General features: G+C 37.2%; 1 protein-coding gene and 1 pseudogene across 2 annotated transcripts in view; one reads left to right on the top strand and one right to left on the bottom strand.

Moving 5' to 3' along the window:
• The window catches only part of COMMD10 (COMM domain containing 10), a 185,082-nt gene that overhangs the window by 118,131 nt on the left and 49,364 nt on the right, over positions 1-17,587 (top strand). The window contains exon 6 of one of the 2 annotated variants that reach the window (XR_008661436.1): positions 10,501-10,610. The exons of the other annotated variant lie outside the window; for it this stretch is intronic. The gene's annotated coding sequence lies outside the window, so the exon portion shown is untranslated. The remainder of the gene's footprint in view (positions 1-10,500; positions 10,611-17,587) is intronic. 2 annotated transcript variants of the gene reach the window in all.
• LOC129494957 (malate dehydrogenase, mitochondrial-like) lies at positions 6,108-7,237 on the bottom strand (annotated as a pseudogene).

Genomic DNA, 17,587 nt, shown 5'->3' with positions numbered 1-17,587 from the left:
AATTTGACAGACCTACATAGGACAAGTCGATGGGATCCCTAAAGACATGGCCACAAGTCAAGAAATGCTGAAGTAGATTCCCAGAGAGTACAGTCCTGCTGACACTAAGGATTTGGCCCATGCAACTCTCTGCAGACTTTGTGAGTGAATACATTTCTGTTCAGGCCATCAAATTTGTGATGATTTGTTACAGCAGCCATAGGAAAATAAATAAATAGCAACTAAATATACCAAGTCCTTTTAGCATCTTATCCATGTAATATTAGGATTTTGTATCATGTGTTATTGGCTTTTTATTTTATGAAATAATGAATTATATTGATTATTTTTCTATTGTTGAACCATCATATTATTCTTGGATAAATGCTTCTTGATTCTGGCATTATATTTTGTTTTTTAATATCCCAGTGGGTTTGATAATATTTTGATGATTGTTTAGTGCTTTTTTTTTTTTTTTCCTGTATTAAGGAATGAAATTGGGCCCTAGTTTTCCATGTTGATACTGTCTTTGTCAAGTTTTGGTCCTAAGGTTATATGCAATTTGTTTGAATGTGTAGCCAGAGCTCAGATTATGCTATCTTTGGAAGCCAAGCATCAAAGCTGAAGCTTCCTCTGACTGGAATTTGGGAGCTATTGTAGGTTCTTAAGCAGTAAAGAGATCTCATAAAAGGGGCAGGGATTAGATAATAAGATATAACAGTGCATCCAGAGTCATTTATAATTACTTACACAGCATTATCAAGTATTACGGTCTCAGATAACAAATCCAGGTATTGAGTTTCTCAAATAGACTCTCCTCCATTCAAGTTCTTCAGGAGTGAAGGCTTCTGTGTGTTACAGGGTATTCAGTCAGGAAGCAAGGGAACTTTGGGGCACGAGAGAATGTCCTAGTGGGTAACTAAGAGTTGACCATATTTATCTCTGTCTTGTGATTCTTTAATTCCATTCTGTTTTTGCCTGGAAGAGGTAGGCAACATAGATTAATAAACTCTGGGAATGTAAGGGGGTGACGGGAACATATTTGTGTGGATCAGAGTTTCTGAGCCTTGGCCTGTGGTGGGAGAAAGACAAATAGAGTTATTGCTAAGGATCCTTTGACCTCTATTTAACCAAACATTATCTCAACACTGAAAAAATAGAATAGCGTACATCTGTTATTTCAGATTTTCAGATGTACGCAATTATTTCATAACTCATCTAAATCACCAGCTGAACAATTAGGTTTTTGAATTTGCGGTATATTGGTCATTACTGTTTTAAGCAACAAGTAATGAGAGTTTATACCTCTTGTCCCATGGGAATCTGTAAAGCGTCTTGTTTTTGTTTTCTTAAAGAGACATTTTTTTTTTAATTTTTTTTTATTTTTTATTTTTTTATTTATTTATGATAGTCACAGAGAGAGAGAGAGAGGCAGAGACACAGGCAGAGGGAGAAGCAGGCTCCATGCACTGGGAGCCCGACGTGGGATTCGATCCCGGGTCTCCAGGATCGCGCCCTGGGCCAAAGGCAGGCGCCAAACCGCTGCGCCACCCAGGGATCCCTTAAAGAGACATTTAAAGAAATACCAGTCCCTTCATCTTACTGCTGAGGATATTTATGGTGATAGTTACTCTGTTTACATAGCTAGTCAGTCACAGACTCCTGATAGAAGCCTGTGTTTTCAAGATCACCTAGAAATGCAATGAAAAAGACTCCTTAGATTTACAATACTAATTACTGGTGTTGAACTTGGAAAAAGTATAGATACTCACATCTCTTGATCATGGGCTATGTATAGATTGAACGTTGGATCATCACTTTCTGAAAGTTAGAGGAGAGTTTCTGTTTTTTATAAATTTTTTTTAACTAAAAATTTTTTTTGTTCTTTCGATTTAGTAAATTATGTTTAAGGTGGTCCTGCTGGTTGCTTCGAATGTTACATTTTAGTTCTAGCCACTCTTCTTTGTTTAAATGGGTTGTAAGTCAGGAAGAAAATCAGGATAGATTTTTGGAGTCCTTTATTTTCTGAGATTTTTTTTCTTACCAGAGAAAAAATAACTAGATAGATAAAGAGATGAGAGGACAGACAGTTCAACCAGAAAACAAAAACAAAAACAAATCTGCACAGCAGGTTCGTGAGAAGATGTGCTGTACTGAGTCCTTTGATATGTGGTATGTCCTTCGGTGAGCATATGGGCATAGGGATGCCTGGTGCATCAGCCAGCATTGATAAGTGTGTGAATATGTTCCAAATAGATGTGTGATCAAGAGAGGAAAACTTGTTAATTCTCCCTGGGGTATTAAAGAGTTGGGGGAAGACACAGAGTACAATTAAGAAGAAATTGTGATGTCTGACTGTCTAGGGATAATTAAGTTCAATTTAAGCCTGTTGTTCCATTTTCATGAAAATGTTTCCCAAGTAGAAAAAAATAGTTTATGTGGATCTTAAGAAAAGTTAGTTTTGACCATTGGAATGAAATTTTAGTAGTTTAATTTGGAAATTTACTTATCCTGAAATTTCTGTTGGTAAAAACATGGAAACCTGTAATACAGGTTAGAATTATTTTGGTTAATAATTATGGCTCATGTACCCGTTAGACTATCGAACTCTTATATTCCAGAAGATTTTTAATGGACTCATTGATTCATCTAGTTAAATGGGAATATGCTGTTAAAAGTAAGAGAGTGTCTCCTTGTAGCCATAAAGTTGACACAGTGCTTTATGAGCAAATTTAATGTTCCATTCTGAAATGTGAGGTTGAACAGAAAGATAACCTTAGAAGAAATGATCTCAGTTATTCATTCTGACCTTTGTTCACAAAAGAAATTCGAATTCAAAAGAACACAACATTTAGACTTTTTTTTTACTTAGTTATTTTAGTTGATTGGTATCTGTAAATTGCTCTTAATTAGACTGTAAAATATTTAATAGTGTTTTGTGTTATTTAGCTTTGTGTCTGTTATTCCTTTCAAGTTGACCTCTTTCACTGTGTTTTTGCTGTCCACTTATAAATTACACATTGCAAGTCTTTATAGGAATCAGATACAGTCTATATTAAATGATGTGGCTTAAAAAAAAACAGGAGGAAATGAAATCTAGGAAATACTTTGGAAATGTCAGTATATTTCTATTGATTCAGTAATGAGTACAAAATAAGTTACATTTATATACCAGGGAAAAATACAAAAAAATATGTGAAACAAGAAATAATGAGTATGCTTGTCCATATTTTACCTCAATGCCATTTATCGAACAAATATTTATTGAGTTCCAAACTAGATGCTGGAGACTTTCTTAGGCTCTGGGAACATATTTACAAACATATTGTTGAATCAGATATTTCATTTATAATTAGATATTTTAGGAGTTCTAGGAAGGAAAAGTTCGTGGTACCTTCCGAGCACAGTCTAGGAATCCTTAACCTAGACCGGGGAATGTCAGGAAAGATCTAAGCTGAGACATGAGCTGAAACTTTAAGGTTGAATCAGAGCCAGAGAGAGAGAAAGGGTTGGAGAGAATATTATAGGCAGTGATTATAGCATGTTCAAAAACCCTGAAGAGACTATGATGTATTGTTGGGAACTCTTAAAGAAGTTTGTGATCACTGGCATGCAAACAGTGATAGAAGGTAAAACCAGACTGGAGTGATTCAAAAGGCAGCATTTGAAATCATCTGATTAAAATGAAGCACTCAATGTAGCCTTAAGAATGAAGGTATTCCAGTTGGTACTCCTTGCCTAATTGCTTCAAGCATTTTTATGTTTCTAAGAGCTGAGCTCATTGTACCTTTTTTTATTTTTATTTTTAAGAAAGCATGTGTTAGAAGCACCATTATAAGTCTTTGGAAATGGTTTTACTATTAATCTATTTTTTATTTTTTATTTTTTTTATTTTTATTTATTTTTATTTTTATTTTTTTTTTTGCTGTTGAAAAGAACAAAGCATTTTGAGCTTCCATCTCCAGGTCTCTTCACTTAATGATGTTCTTTTCGGTTCTTTAGTCCAAGTCCTCTAAGGAAACTTGAATTTGAAAGTTTAACTCAACCTGTTTTTTTTTCTTACAAATTGAACTAATACTTTTTCATTGAGAAATAGTCCATAAATCTTGCTGCTCAAATAAGTCATTAATCTACAGGAGGACTTTGGAAGGGAACTTGCTTTTCAGTAGAAGGATGTAGGTAGGAACCACCTCTGTTTTTACTCATCATTGTATCTCCAATGCCCAGCCATTTCCTGATCTGTCACTTATGCTTTATAAATATTTGTTCATTGAATGAGTACTAAATTTTATTTTTGTTTTAGTGCCTGCTGAATGTCTTATAGTTCCATGGTTTTGTGATAAAATCTAGGCCTAAGATGGATGAAGTATTACAAGTCTGAATTCTTTCACTTAACATCATGTTTTTGAGGTTCCTTGATGTTGTGGAATATATTGGTGATTACATTTTATTGTTTAATAGTATTTCATTGTATAAATATATTTTGTTTACCCATTCCACAGGTGGATAGACATTTGGATTTTTTCCAATTTAGAACTGTTATGAATAATGCCTCTGTAACATATGCAAGTCTTTGTAGGGATACATGTATGCTTTCATTTCTCTTATGCTAATACCTAGGAGTAGAGTTGGTGGCTCATATGTGGTATGTTTATGTTTAACTTTTTAAGAAATTGCCGGACTCTTCTAAAGTGGCTGTACTATTGTACATTTCCACCAGCCAAGTAGGAAGTTTTCAGTTTTTCTTCCTCAGTAACGATTGATAATGGCAGCCTTCAGGATTATAGCCATTCTGTTAGATGTATACTGGTATCTTACTGTGGTTTTCAATTTGAATTTCCTTAAATATGAGTGATATTTCAGAGCAAAACTTTTTAATTTTGTGGTCCAATTAATCAATTTTTTTTATTATACTTTTGGTGATATATGTAGGAAATCTTGGCCTAGCCCAAGATCAAAATAATTTTCTCCTATATTTTCTTCCAGAAGTTTTATAGTTTTATAGAAGAAAGGAGAGTCTTTCATTTAGGGGTGCTGGGACAATTAGATAGCCATGTGGTCTGTTCTTTCCTTCATATAATTCCCTGGTGGTACCTTTGTCTGAAATCAATTTATCATAAATGGAAAGATTTATTTCCAGACTATTCTGCTGCATTGATGTAAATGTCCATCTTTAGACCAATACCACATCATCTTGATTACTGTAGCTTTATACCAAGTTTTTGAAACTGAGTTATAAAAGTCCTTCTACTTTCCTTTCTTAAAATTATTTTGCCTACTTTACATTCATTGCATTTCTGTATATAAATTCTATAAAGATCAGCTTGGTAGCTTTTGGTGAAAAGATTGTTTTTTGTTGCTAAATTTATTCCTAAGGGTTTAATTTTTTTAAAAAGCTCTTATGAGTAGAATTATTTTCTCAATTTCACTTTTGAGTTGTTGATAGTATATAGAGTTACAGTTAACTTTTACTACTGGTCTTGTAAGCCATGACTTTCCTCAGTGCATTTCTTAGTTCCAGTGTTTTTGGAAGGAGCAGATTTCTCTGGTTTTCTACATACAGGGTCATGTTGCCTGAGAATACAAACATTTTACTTATTTTCAGTTGTGTTTGCTTTCAGTTTTTCTTTCTGACCTTATTTCACATTCCAGAACTACCCGCCCATTGATGAGTAGAAGTGACTACAGCATATGTATGTAGTTTGTTTGTATTAATCTTTGTATGTTATCATTGTTGTCTTTGACATTTTGTATGACAACCTCAGTCATGACCATAAATTGAACTTACTCATCCTGGCATCAAGACCTGCGTCCATGGAATCTGCTTGAGGCTTCTCTCTCCCTCTCTGTCTGCCCCTCCCCCCAACTCACGTGTGCTCTTTCTCTAAAATAAATAAATAAATCTTTTAAAAAATTGTATCTTGAATCTACTTTCCCCTCTTATAATCTGTTGCCGCCTGTTCCAAAGTCTCATTGTCCTTTGACTTTCCTGATTCCCACTGGAGCCTCTCTAATCCATTTTTATTTTATTTATTTATTATTTATTTATTTTATTTATTTTAAAAGAAAACGGAAGCCTGCTTTTATTGATGCACACACTGACGGACTTGCGATTGGAAGGGGCAGTGACGTTAACATGACACTGGTGGTTAACGCAACGGAAACATGAGGACAGGAGATGGCTTTGCAGGGACATGATGCCTTCATAAGTTAGGGAAACGGACTGCTAGCTGGCTGCCCTTTCATTTCATGTTCTTCACAAACTCCTCTCCCTTTTTGATGGAGGCCTTCAGCTCGGGGATGGCTTCTGCTATCATCTTCTCTTCAAAAGGGGAGATCTTGCCAATGCCTAGATTCTTCTCGATGCCCTTTTTCCCCAGCAGTAATGGTGTGGAGAAATAGGCACAGTCTGCTTCCTGGGATTTAACAAAGGAACATTCGACAACTCCTTCCTTCCCATTCATTGCATCCACAAGGGAGAAGACAAACCGAGCTCCAGCATATGCCATGGACAGGGTGGCAGAGCCTGCTCCAGCTTTGGCCTTCACCACCTCCGTGCCGGCCTCCTGAATCCGCCCAGTGATGGCTGTCAGCTGGTCCTGGGGAAGGTCCACCTTGGGAGTGCACTGTGAGATCAGGGGAATGATGGTCTTCCCAGCATGACCGCCAATGACAGGAACATTGACTCGTGCGGGATCCAAACCCTTTAGTTCTGCAATGAAAGTGTTGGCCCTGACAATGTCCAGGGTCGTCTCCCCGAAAATTTTATTGGGGTCGTAAGCTCCGTGTTTCTTGAAAACCTCCATTGCAATTGGGATGGTGGAGTTGACCGGATTTGAAATGACGCAGATCATGGCCTCAGGGCAATGCTGGGCGCAGGCAGCAGTCAGGGTGGCCACAATTGAGGCATTGGTGTTGAACAGGTCATCCCGTGTCATGCCTGGTTTTCTTGGGACTCCGGCTGGAATAACCACCACATCGCAGCCTTTGAGGCAATCCAGTAGCTGCTCAGGTCCGAGGTAGCCTTTCACGGTTGCTCTGGTCTCGATGTGGCTCAGATCTGCGGCCACTCCGGGTGTATGAGCAATATCGTAGAGGGTCAGGCGGCTCACTAAGGGGCTGTTCTTGAGAAGCAGCGCAAGGGTTGCCCAATTCCTCCGGAAGCCCCAAGCACAGCTACTTTAGCATTGTTCTGGGCCGAGGTGCTGAAGCTGCGGCTGAGAGCGGTGCCGGCAGGGCGGGTGAGGGCGGAGAGCATGGTTGGTTGGAGCAGGCAGGGAGCCGAAGAGCAGGCGCAGGAGCCGGCGGCTGGCAGGTGACACCAGCGACCTCCACACTGTACAGGGCCTCCTCTAATCCATTTTTATACAGTTTAAAGTTGACCACCTTAAAATGTTATTTGGAGCACAATACTCCTTGCTTAGAACACTTTTTTGGTAACTCTCCATTGTATTTAGCATAACATCCAGACTCTTTTCTGTGGCTTGTGAAACCTTGTCCATTGGGCCCAACTCTCTCACTCTCCCACCTGACCTCATTCATTAACCAGCAGTAACACTCATGTCCTTGTAGTTCTTCACAGGATAGTATTGTTCTGCTGCAGTTTATTTACCATTCTTGTTCATCTTCCTGGAACTCTTCTTCTAGTTTTGCACATAGCTAACTCCTTCTCTGACTTTCTTAACTTAAATGTATGTCCTTAGGGAGGTACATTACCAGCACCATGTCCATGTCATCTATTGTTAATTTCTTTTTCACCTATTATTACAGCTTGCCATTCTTTTGCCTGTTTTCTTCTATTTTCATCTTTTTAAAATATAAATTTCATTAAAGTAAAAGATCCCAAATGCACTTTCTGATCCATAATAAGCATTCATTTTTTTACCAACTCCTTGAATGAAAGCTAAGAGTTTTTTGGACAAGTAATTCAGCTTAAGCTAGAGAGTCTATAGGGAGAAAAAAGGACCTGTAAAACGTAATTGATTTTATCTAAACTTGCATTTAAAATTTGGCCATAAATTTATTTTGCCACTATTAAATATAGCAATTCAGTATGTATCATTAGACTGTAAATGTGTTTTAAAAATTTAAGTGCTGGTGTTCCAGACTACTTATCAACTGAAATTATGTCTTGCTTAAAGATTTAGCATCTTTAAATGATTGTACATAAACTAACATGACCATTTCATATTTGGCTTTCTCATTTGTGATATTTTGTATCATGTATGTTTATTATTTATTGCTTATTTTGAAAAGTTTATCATAGTCTGTTTCCTATAGAGTCCATACAGAGAGTTTTTATAATTCAGGTGGTAAACATTTTCCAGCTTGCACTTTTTAGAAGCCCAGTGGTGGTTGGGTCTGGAGTGAAATACAGACTGTGGCTAGGTTGTGGGGAGAATTCAAGTTGTGGGATCCATATTCCCATTGGTGAACTGGGGAATGCTGAGTTCCTAAGGTTTGAGGAGAACCTGGAGATCAGCCTGAGAAGACTAAAGCCCTCTTCATTCCTCCAAGCCCCTTGAACCGGAGGAAATTCATCTCCTTCCCTTAATTTGAGGAGCTATGACTTTCCTTAATACGGACAGAATATGGGGAGCATAGTCTTTAAGTCCCACACAGCCTGACTTAGAATACTTGAGCTCTACTCCTTTCTTGGTTAGCCTCATGGTGGAGACTGAGGACATGGTTCATTGCTATGGCCCTGTCCCTGCTTCTGGCTTTGGCTAATGATACTTTCAGGTTTCCACTCTGTGCACTCTTAGTGAAGCTGCCAAACAGAATGCTTCTGGAGCAGAGGTCTTGCCAAAATGTCCCTAAACTGCTGCCATCACTTAACTAACTTCCATGGAACCTTGGATGAATCATAAACTCAGTTCCATTATTCATGTGAAGTGCAATCATAGCAGTACCTTCCTCCTAACTTCATTGTGAGAATTCAGTGAGTTAATGAATAATAAAATGTTTTTCATGGTCCCTGGCACTAGGCAAATATCATTTGTTGTAGCTGTCCTCATCGTGGTTAAGAAAACCACCACCTCCACCCCCCGCAACAGCACCATTAATAAAGAATGTCACTAGAGAGAAGCTTCTTTTTCTAAATATTATAGAAGTACAAGTCTGCTCTAGAGTATGTGCTCTTCCCCTAACCTCCACCCTTTGCTAGATTACTCCCTCTCCCTTATCACATCTGTCAGAATAGAACATTTCGCAGACTCAAGACACACCATTCTGAGGCTTCAGTGCAGTCTTGTTAATGGTAATATCTCTGTTATACAGGTTCATGTCCTACCTGTCACCTCCCTATGATGTGTACCCCAGTTTATTCTGATAGTCTCCAGTGCTCTTTCACTAGTGACACAGGCTCCGCCTGTTCCTCTACTCTTGTCTTGTCATGCATTCGCAGGATCCTCACCACCACGTCTGTAATGTGTGCCTTGGGTAGCATTTCTCATTAGCAATGCTGTCTCTTGATGCTCTTACAGATGTGAATGTCGGAGCATCCAAAATGGCATTGGGTTCACTTTAATCATCGCAGCTGTGCTGGGTTCCGGGTCTCACAGAATCCTTCCTAAAAACAACTTTTGTCTCTGGACCACCTTTGTATAGGTCTAGCCTTACCCTTTCTTGCCTCAAGCCAGGTACCCGTAAGTGTGTACTCCCTGTGCCAGTCAGGTCATACACACACTAGTGGATGTTCCTGCTATCTCTTACCATCCCACAGCGGGTGTCCCAGGTACCTCCAAGTCCCACCTAGCGTGACTTCAACCACACTGAAATTACATATTTATTCATAAAATTGCAGTTATGATTTATTAATAACCCCTAATATAGTATAAGGAGTTTTTCATATAGGCACATTGCTGATTTTGACAGTTTAAAAACATCAGGCACTCATTGGTAGACTTCGTATAACTGCACCTTCATTTTCCACAAATTCTCAAGACTTCTGTGCCCCAGGCCCAAGGTGTTGGTGAATGTACCTATACTATAAACTCTGCCTGACTCTCTTACTCTCTTGCATTCCTGGTTCACAAGGGTGGTAAGCAGGGCCCGTCTCTATCAGCACTCCAGCTTCACTCTCCTTGGCACAAGTTAGAATCAATCATTTAGGAAGTATCATCACTTAAGTACTGGACTCAGGCCAGGACAGAGATTCTTTTCTCTTTATTTCTCCTTATTTGAGGGCCCTGATCCTCCTTCCCTAGTTCCCTCCTTGATAGAGCTTCACATTTTCAGTCAACAGGGCCTGGGTTTCTTTGAGCAGACATTATTATTCCCACCACTAATTTTAATGACTTTGTGGTACATTAGTTATGATTATCCGTCCTCTCTCTAATCCATCAGTCCATTGGAGGTACTCTTCTACTTTCCTTTTTCTATCTCTCACAGTATCTTTGAAAGACTCCTTGATTTTACAGCTGTAATCTGGTGCTACCTGCAGAGACTTCTTATTCCATTCATACTTACTGATAATTTAACATCGAAGAGTACTATCCTTGAAATTCTGTTTTGTCTCAGATGCCTCCCGGTGCCAGTCCACTGTTACTGGTGAGGAGCAGGGAACATGGCCAGAAATACTAAGATCCCCTACTTTGGCGGTTTCATTCCTGTTACCTTCATTTCCCAAGGTACTGGCTTTGGGATTTATTTTATTTTATTTTATTTATTGCTTGTGTGTTATTACAGGGCTTAGTTTTCCAACTTGATTGATGATGCCAAGCATTCACCACTTTTCAGTTTCTCAGTTTGGAAGCAAAGAATTTTAAAAAGTCACTATCAATGCCTTTTATCATGAAAAGACAAGTAGAAGAAATTAGTCTCCCTCACCCAGGGTTGTCAGTTGTCAGTATGTGTATACCAGTGGGAACCAGACAGCATGTCTAGGTAAAATCACTTATCACAATGCTGCTACTTTTTCACTGTGGTAATTTTAGCTGAACTGGGTCATGTTATAAATGTCAACAAGGCAAGAGAGGGAATAAAATGTCATCAGGATAATGCACATATGCTTACATTTCAATGGAGCTTAAAATCTTTTATAGGAATCAGGACTAAAAGGATTGTTTTTTGTTCATCATGGCGATAAATGTGAATACGGTTACTGTCACTGACTCATAGGTGTTCATTTTGGCTTCATTCCTGCTTTCCTTAAATTAGAGAAAAAAATCTCAACTTTGCCATTGGAAATTGGTACAGATAGGAATTTTTCAGCTACATAGTCATTGTAGTGGCTTGATTTAAAAATACACGTTGAATTCACCTTTAAAAAGTGGGTTAGGAGAAATAAAATCTAGTATAGTGTGAGCCATAAAACCACCATTTTGATGCTAACATCATTTATATTCTGGGCCAGAGTTTTAAAACTGGAAAAATAAAGTACAATTTTATTCATTATTGTTGATTTTGCATGACTCAAACTAGATGTTAATTTTAATACAAATTAATTTAGGCAAAGTAATTAAAGTTAAGGAAATAACATATTTATCATGTTCATAAAAAGTATTTTTTTTCTTATTTCAACTGAAAGAATTAGAGAGATAAAAGGTGTAATAAAATAGATTTGTCAAAGAACCATTAATAGTCTACTGCTTTTTTTTTTTTTGCCTTCAGAGTTTCAATTAAATCTGAAGAGATGATATAATCCTGCTATGACTTTAAATTGATGTTTTCATGGCTGCATAAATTGTGATTTGTCATGAGTTGTAGGATTGTAGATGACAATTAAGCCTGGATTCTGGTCCTTTTCCTCTCAAGCTTATTAAAATAGGACCTTTTGGGACCATTGTGACTATCTCTTCAATTAGTTTCATGTTATAACTTAACCCTGATTATAAACAAGCTTTAACTACTTCATAGTTCAGTTTAATCTTTCTGCATTGGAAAGAAAAATTTATTCACTATTAGTGAATAAGCACTGGGACATGGTCTTATTTTGGAAGATTAACTTACTGTGAGAATTGTGGTTTTGATTTTGACTCCCTGCTTATGATAGGATTAAGGTTGATTATTTTATCTCTCTGTAAAAGTGTAAAATAAATATCTGTCTATAGGCAGTACAGTCAGTTCACATTACCTTCACATTTGGGCATAAACATTGCTGGTACACAGAGAACATTTTCAACTTTTCTACTTTAAAAATAGTGATTTTTATTATTTCCCTTCTTAACTATTTTTTAAATTCCCACTTATGGAATGCAGGCAGGCAGTGAACTTATATATAGGATTGATCATTTGTTTTGAGTCAGATGCAAACGAATAATGACAAAGTCTACTATAGGTGTTTTGGATTGTCTTTAGGTGACAGGTACTCGTATGTAATAAAACTCACCACTTGAATTGGCATTGATTATCCTTGTTGATAATGCTGGCAGGAGCAACATTGAATAAATGTAAAGATTGAATTTGCCTTGTTCTACCATGGTGGTCACGGAAGCAGGACAAAATATAAAAGCTGACAGCACCAAGGCATTAAATCTATTCAACTGTACTTCAGAGAACAGAGATGACAATGATATATATGATATGTTCAATTCTACAAGCACTTACTGAGTGGTTCCATAGTCCAGCGGTATGTTAGCAGGAACAAATACAAAAGGAGAAGGCAGTCTGGTTTGCTCCAAAGAAGTTTATCATCTAATAGGGAGACAAACGATTCATATATGAAACAGCTGGGGAACAGAATATGACAATATATAATCTAGTGTGGGTTTGCTTGTGAACCAGAATACATGCACAGTTATTTGGCAATGAAAAGATATATTTGTACATGAAGTAACATAGCCTGGGTTATTTAAGATTTTTAATTATTTAAAATGAAAAGTAATTTGAAACATGTTTATTTAAAATATCATTGAGCCCAACTTAAACACTAGTTAGGTACATGAGACCGTAAATAAATTCAAGAATGCTTTACTCCCTTTTTCTGGCTCAGTCCATCGAATATATACTTTATTAGGTTTTATCCAATTTTTGTTCTTTTCTCTCATATCCTAAAGATTCACTCTGTCAGTTTTCTACTATGTATTCTAAGTACAGTTTAGTTTTTCCATTGTCCAGGTTTTCTGAGTTGTGTTTATTTGAAAGTTCCCGTCAAAGAGCATAGTCCTCTGCTTATTAGCTTTGCATAAGGAGGCCATGTGGCTGAGCAGCCTCACTACCTTCAGGTTTATTATTTTTTTCTTCATTGCTTGCTGAATGGTACTATTATTATTATTACTATTATTACTACCATGGCAAGAACAACTAATGTGAGATCTGTGCTCTTAACAGATTTTGATACAGTATCATCAGGTGTAGTTAGGTGCTATGTTGTACAGCACATCTCTTTTTTTTATGATTTTATTTATTTGAGAGAGAGTGAGATAGCATAAGCTGAGGGAGAGGAAAGGCAGAGGGAGAGAAAGAAGCAGCAGACTCTCCGTTGAGCAGGGATGAGCAGGGATGAGCAGGGAGCCTAACGTGAGGCTTGATCCCAGGACTCCAGGATCATCACCTGAGCCAAAGACAGACACCTGACTGAGCCTCCCACATGCACTTTTCTTTAATTAAAGAGACAATAGTTAAGAACATTGATCTCTTCAGTGGAAGACATTTATTTTTTAAAAATCAACTTGTTGCAGTATGTTGCTACAGGATGCCTTGAATTACTTCAAGCTTGAAACAAAACCAAAAACAAAACCTTGGACAGCTAAATGCAAAGGTTTCAGAACAGTTTGGTATCATCCAAATGGTTAGTCCAAACTAGTGAAGGCATTAAACAGATCCATATTTGAAAATGACAGAAATGATTACTGATTTGAGTCTTACCCAGTGGTACCTTGTCAAAGCTCAGTCTCCATCATAGTCTTGGTTCTGTGCTTTGATGAGCCCATTCCCTGGGGGTTTGTCCCACCCATATAAGGGTTATGGGTTTGGGTTTTCATATAATTGCCAGTAGAAATGGGTTTTTATACCTTAAGCAGAATTGATATTGCTTGCTTAACTATGAACTCCTGGAGAGCATACACATTTAAAATTTTTTTAAAACAACTGTTAGATTAACGTTGAAATACACAACTAATCCTGTTACAGCATGGAGGATACTTATGAGGTTCTCAGAGCAGAACCTTGAGGTTTGTGGAATAAAACTTAATGGGAATTTAAGCTGGTTTCTGTTAACAGATGTGCCATTTAGGGAAACATTTTAAAATTACATTAAACCAGTTAAAAGTGGTCAGGACAGTCATCAAAGATATAAAAGTTGCTTGGCCTAGATTCACTGAAACTCCTGCCTTTAAGCCTATTAATCGTAAAACTGTTCTGTTAATTACCGTGCTCCAGGAAATTTGGGGATTTTTTTCTATGTCACCAATGTGGTGAACAATTGGGCTGACAATTTCCTGATGATGTTTTATTATGGTGGTTGCAAGCCATTCTGGAAATAGTATTTTAAGAAATATCTTGCTCAGAAGCATCATTTCTCCCAGGAAGGAGCCTTTCATATTGGTCTAAAAACTTCAAGGATATGGCATCCTGTTGGAGCTCTGGGGTATTATTACTATTTTCAGACCTTGTTTGTGTGCAGCATGAGCTATATTGATTTCCAGATAAAATGAATTTATTCAGAACAAAAGGTTATCACATACTAGACCAAATCATTTTTAGTCGTATTAAGTTCACTTGGATTACAACTAGGAAAATTGTTTGGAACACCAATGACATTATATTCTGACCCCTTAGCTTTGCAGTCATTTCACCTTAACAAAGGATTCTACTGTTAGCCTTACTCTTCTCAGTAGGAATTGATAGCATTAGTGTAAATCAGGCAGAAGATTTAAGAAGTGTCGGCTTGGAAGAAATGCAGTATGTATTTATTGCATTTAAAAGATGTATATATATACCAACTGAACTTTGCTAAGTAATAATTTGACCATATAATAAAAAGCAGATTAAAGGTGATAACTACTTAACTTGATTGAAATGTTTTCTGGGGTGCCTGAGTGGCTCAGTCATTAAGCATCAGGCTCTTGGTGTCAGCTTAGGTCATGATCTCAGGTTCTTAAGATCGAGCCCTGCTTTGGGCTCCACAAAGGGCACAGGCGTGCAAACTGTCTCTCTCTCTCTCTCTCTCTCTCTTAAAAATAGAGAGAGAGAGAGAGAGAGAGAGAGAGAGAGAGAGAGAAAGAGAAAAGAAAAGAAAAAAGAAAAGAGGTTGCTTGTGTGGCTCAATCAGTTAAGCATCTGCCTTCAGCTCAGATCATGATCTCAGGGTCCTGGGATCAAGTCCCATGTTGGGCTTTGTGCACAGCAGGGAGTCTGCTTCTACTTTTCCCTCTGTGATCTCTCTTGCTCTCTCTCCAATAAATAAATCTTAAAAAAAAAAATCTTTTTTTCTAAGAGTGCTTCAGCTTACAAATCTTGCATACAAATTTTTGGGGGGCATCACTATAAATTGGAATAAAAGTATGCTGTGGTATTGTTCTTTTTCAAAATTTCTGGGCTTCTGATAGAAATAAATTAAAAATAAATCACATAATTTTTATAACTGGAACATTAAATCTATTTTAAAAATACTAACAAAGAGGAAATGCATGATTTAACCATGCTTTTTACCCTGAAAAGATTTACCACTTCACTCAAATTGAGAAAAATTGAAAAGTCTCTGTTTTAGCCTACAAAATCCTAAATGGTATGGTGCCCTCAAGGTTTCCCCTCTCATATTTTCCACTCTTCTCTCTCCCTCACTCAGTTCACGTCAGCCTTACCAACCTCTGTTCCTCAAACATGTCAGAGACCTTCTACTTTACAGCCTATCACTCTCTAACATACTGTGTTATATTTTGATTTTTTAAGAACATGATGTGTGAAATAAAACACAGAAGGATTCAAAGATAATGTGCATAAATAATATATGTGCACTACATATAGGAAGTTAAGGAAATAATATTTTTTTAAAAATCTCAAGACCTGAAGAAAACTATTTTAATCTTCAGCTGGAATGGCTAAGCATATATCAAGCAGAATAAATGAATACAATATTCCCATATAAATACATACTCTTAGAGTTTCAATCCAGTAAAGGTAAAATCTTAAGAGATTCTAAAAAAGGGAAAAAATGGGTTACCAACAAAAGAACATGAATTAGACTGCTAAAGTCACCAGCAACCCTGAATTCTAGGGCACAACAAGGAAAGGTCATTATGGCTCTATCAAGACTGGTTTTGAAACTAGAGGTGTATATACCCAGCCAATCTATCCATGAAATGTGAATGCAAATAGTTAACTCAGACATGCAAAAACCTCTGAAAGTATCTCCAAAAAAATGGCAAAAATGAAGAGATGAGAGCCAAGAAACAGTGAATCTAGCCCTATGAATTTAATAGGAAAATCAAATACCTGAAATACATATGTGACAGCTTTGTAGCTATCTGGGCAACCAATTCAGACTGACACTCAGCAGGTAAGCAGCAGTCCCACAATTAGCAGCCATAGGGAATTACAGCTTTTATAATTCTCAGTCTTGAAGGACCAGAGAGACCCCTCTAGGGAATTAAGTATTTACTATTGCCCTTTAATCTATGTTTCTGAATGATGAGCTGTTTCTTATTAACCCACACTCTTCTTAATTGTATCAGTGTTTTTTTCTTAAAAAAAAAAAAAAAAGATAAGTAGGTTCTGGCACATTTCACAATTGGAGAAAAATAAACAGTGAAGCGGGTATAAAAAGCACCAATCTGAAATTACATCACACAAATGATTAATGTCTTTGTCATCTTACAAATAGTACCTTCAAGATTCAAGTTCATTGGTAGGGTGTAGACATTTGGATAGATAGAGTGAGGATTTTGTAGCAAATTAAGAAGTCTTAGACCCCACAGAGACTGCTGTGACCTCGACTCTTTGAGTGGCTGGTTAGTAGAGCTGTTGCCCCTTCTCCTCTGGCACCCCCCAAGGTTCCACGTCAGTGGCTTCCTGTGCTCCACCAACCATTTGTACTTTAAGGGATCGCTTCACAAAAGGAAACCGGAGACCTTTTAAAATCAACTCTCTTGGGATCCCTGGGTGGCGCAGCGGTTTGGCGCCTGCCTTTGGCCCAGGGCGCGATCCTGGAGACCCGGGATCAAGTCCCACATCCGGCTCCTGGTGCATGGAGCCTGCTTCTCCCTCTGCCTCTCTCTCTCTGACTATCATAAATAAATTAATAAATAAATTAATTAATTAATTAAATAAATAAAATAAAATAAAAATCAACTCTCTTTAACCTTAAAGACAAAATTATCCTATTGGGTATGTTTTTAGAACTCATATTATTTTTTAGCTAGTTCATAGCTCAATGTGTGTTTAAATTATTTACATATGAGTACAGTTCCAGCCAAATTGCCCTATTTAAATGCATCATTACTGGATACTTCAATAGTTTCTCCATTGAACACTGAATTTTACTTCATTTCAACTATGTTTGCCTAAGCAATCTGTGTCATTCCTTATTCATCCATCTTAGTGTATTAAAGTAACAGTTTTACCCATCTTCAAAGCTATATGCATTAGATTATTACTACCCTGAGAATTTATATGCGAAGTATTTTCCTGTTTTCTTATTTTAATGACTGTTAGGAAATTGAAATGG

This window comes from Nyctereutes procyonoides, unplaced genomic scaffold (genome assembly GCF_905146905.1).
Source record: "Nyctereutes procyonoides isolate TBG_1078 unplaced genomic scaffold, NYPRO_anot_genome, whole genome shotgun sequence".
Classification (NCBI taxonomy): Eukaryota; Metazoa; Chordata; class Mammalia; order Carnivora; family Canidae; genus Nyctereutes; species Nyctereutes procyonoides.
This window is presented reverse-complemented; position numbering and strand designations above follow the sequence as displayed.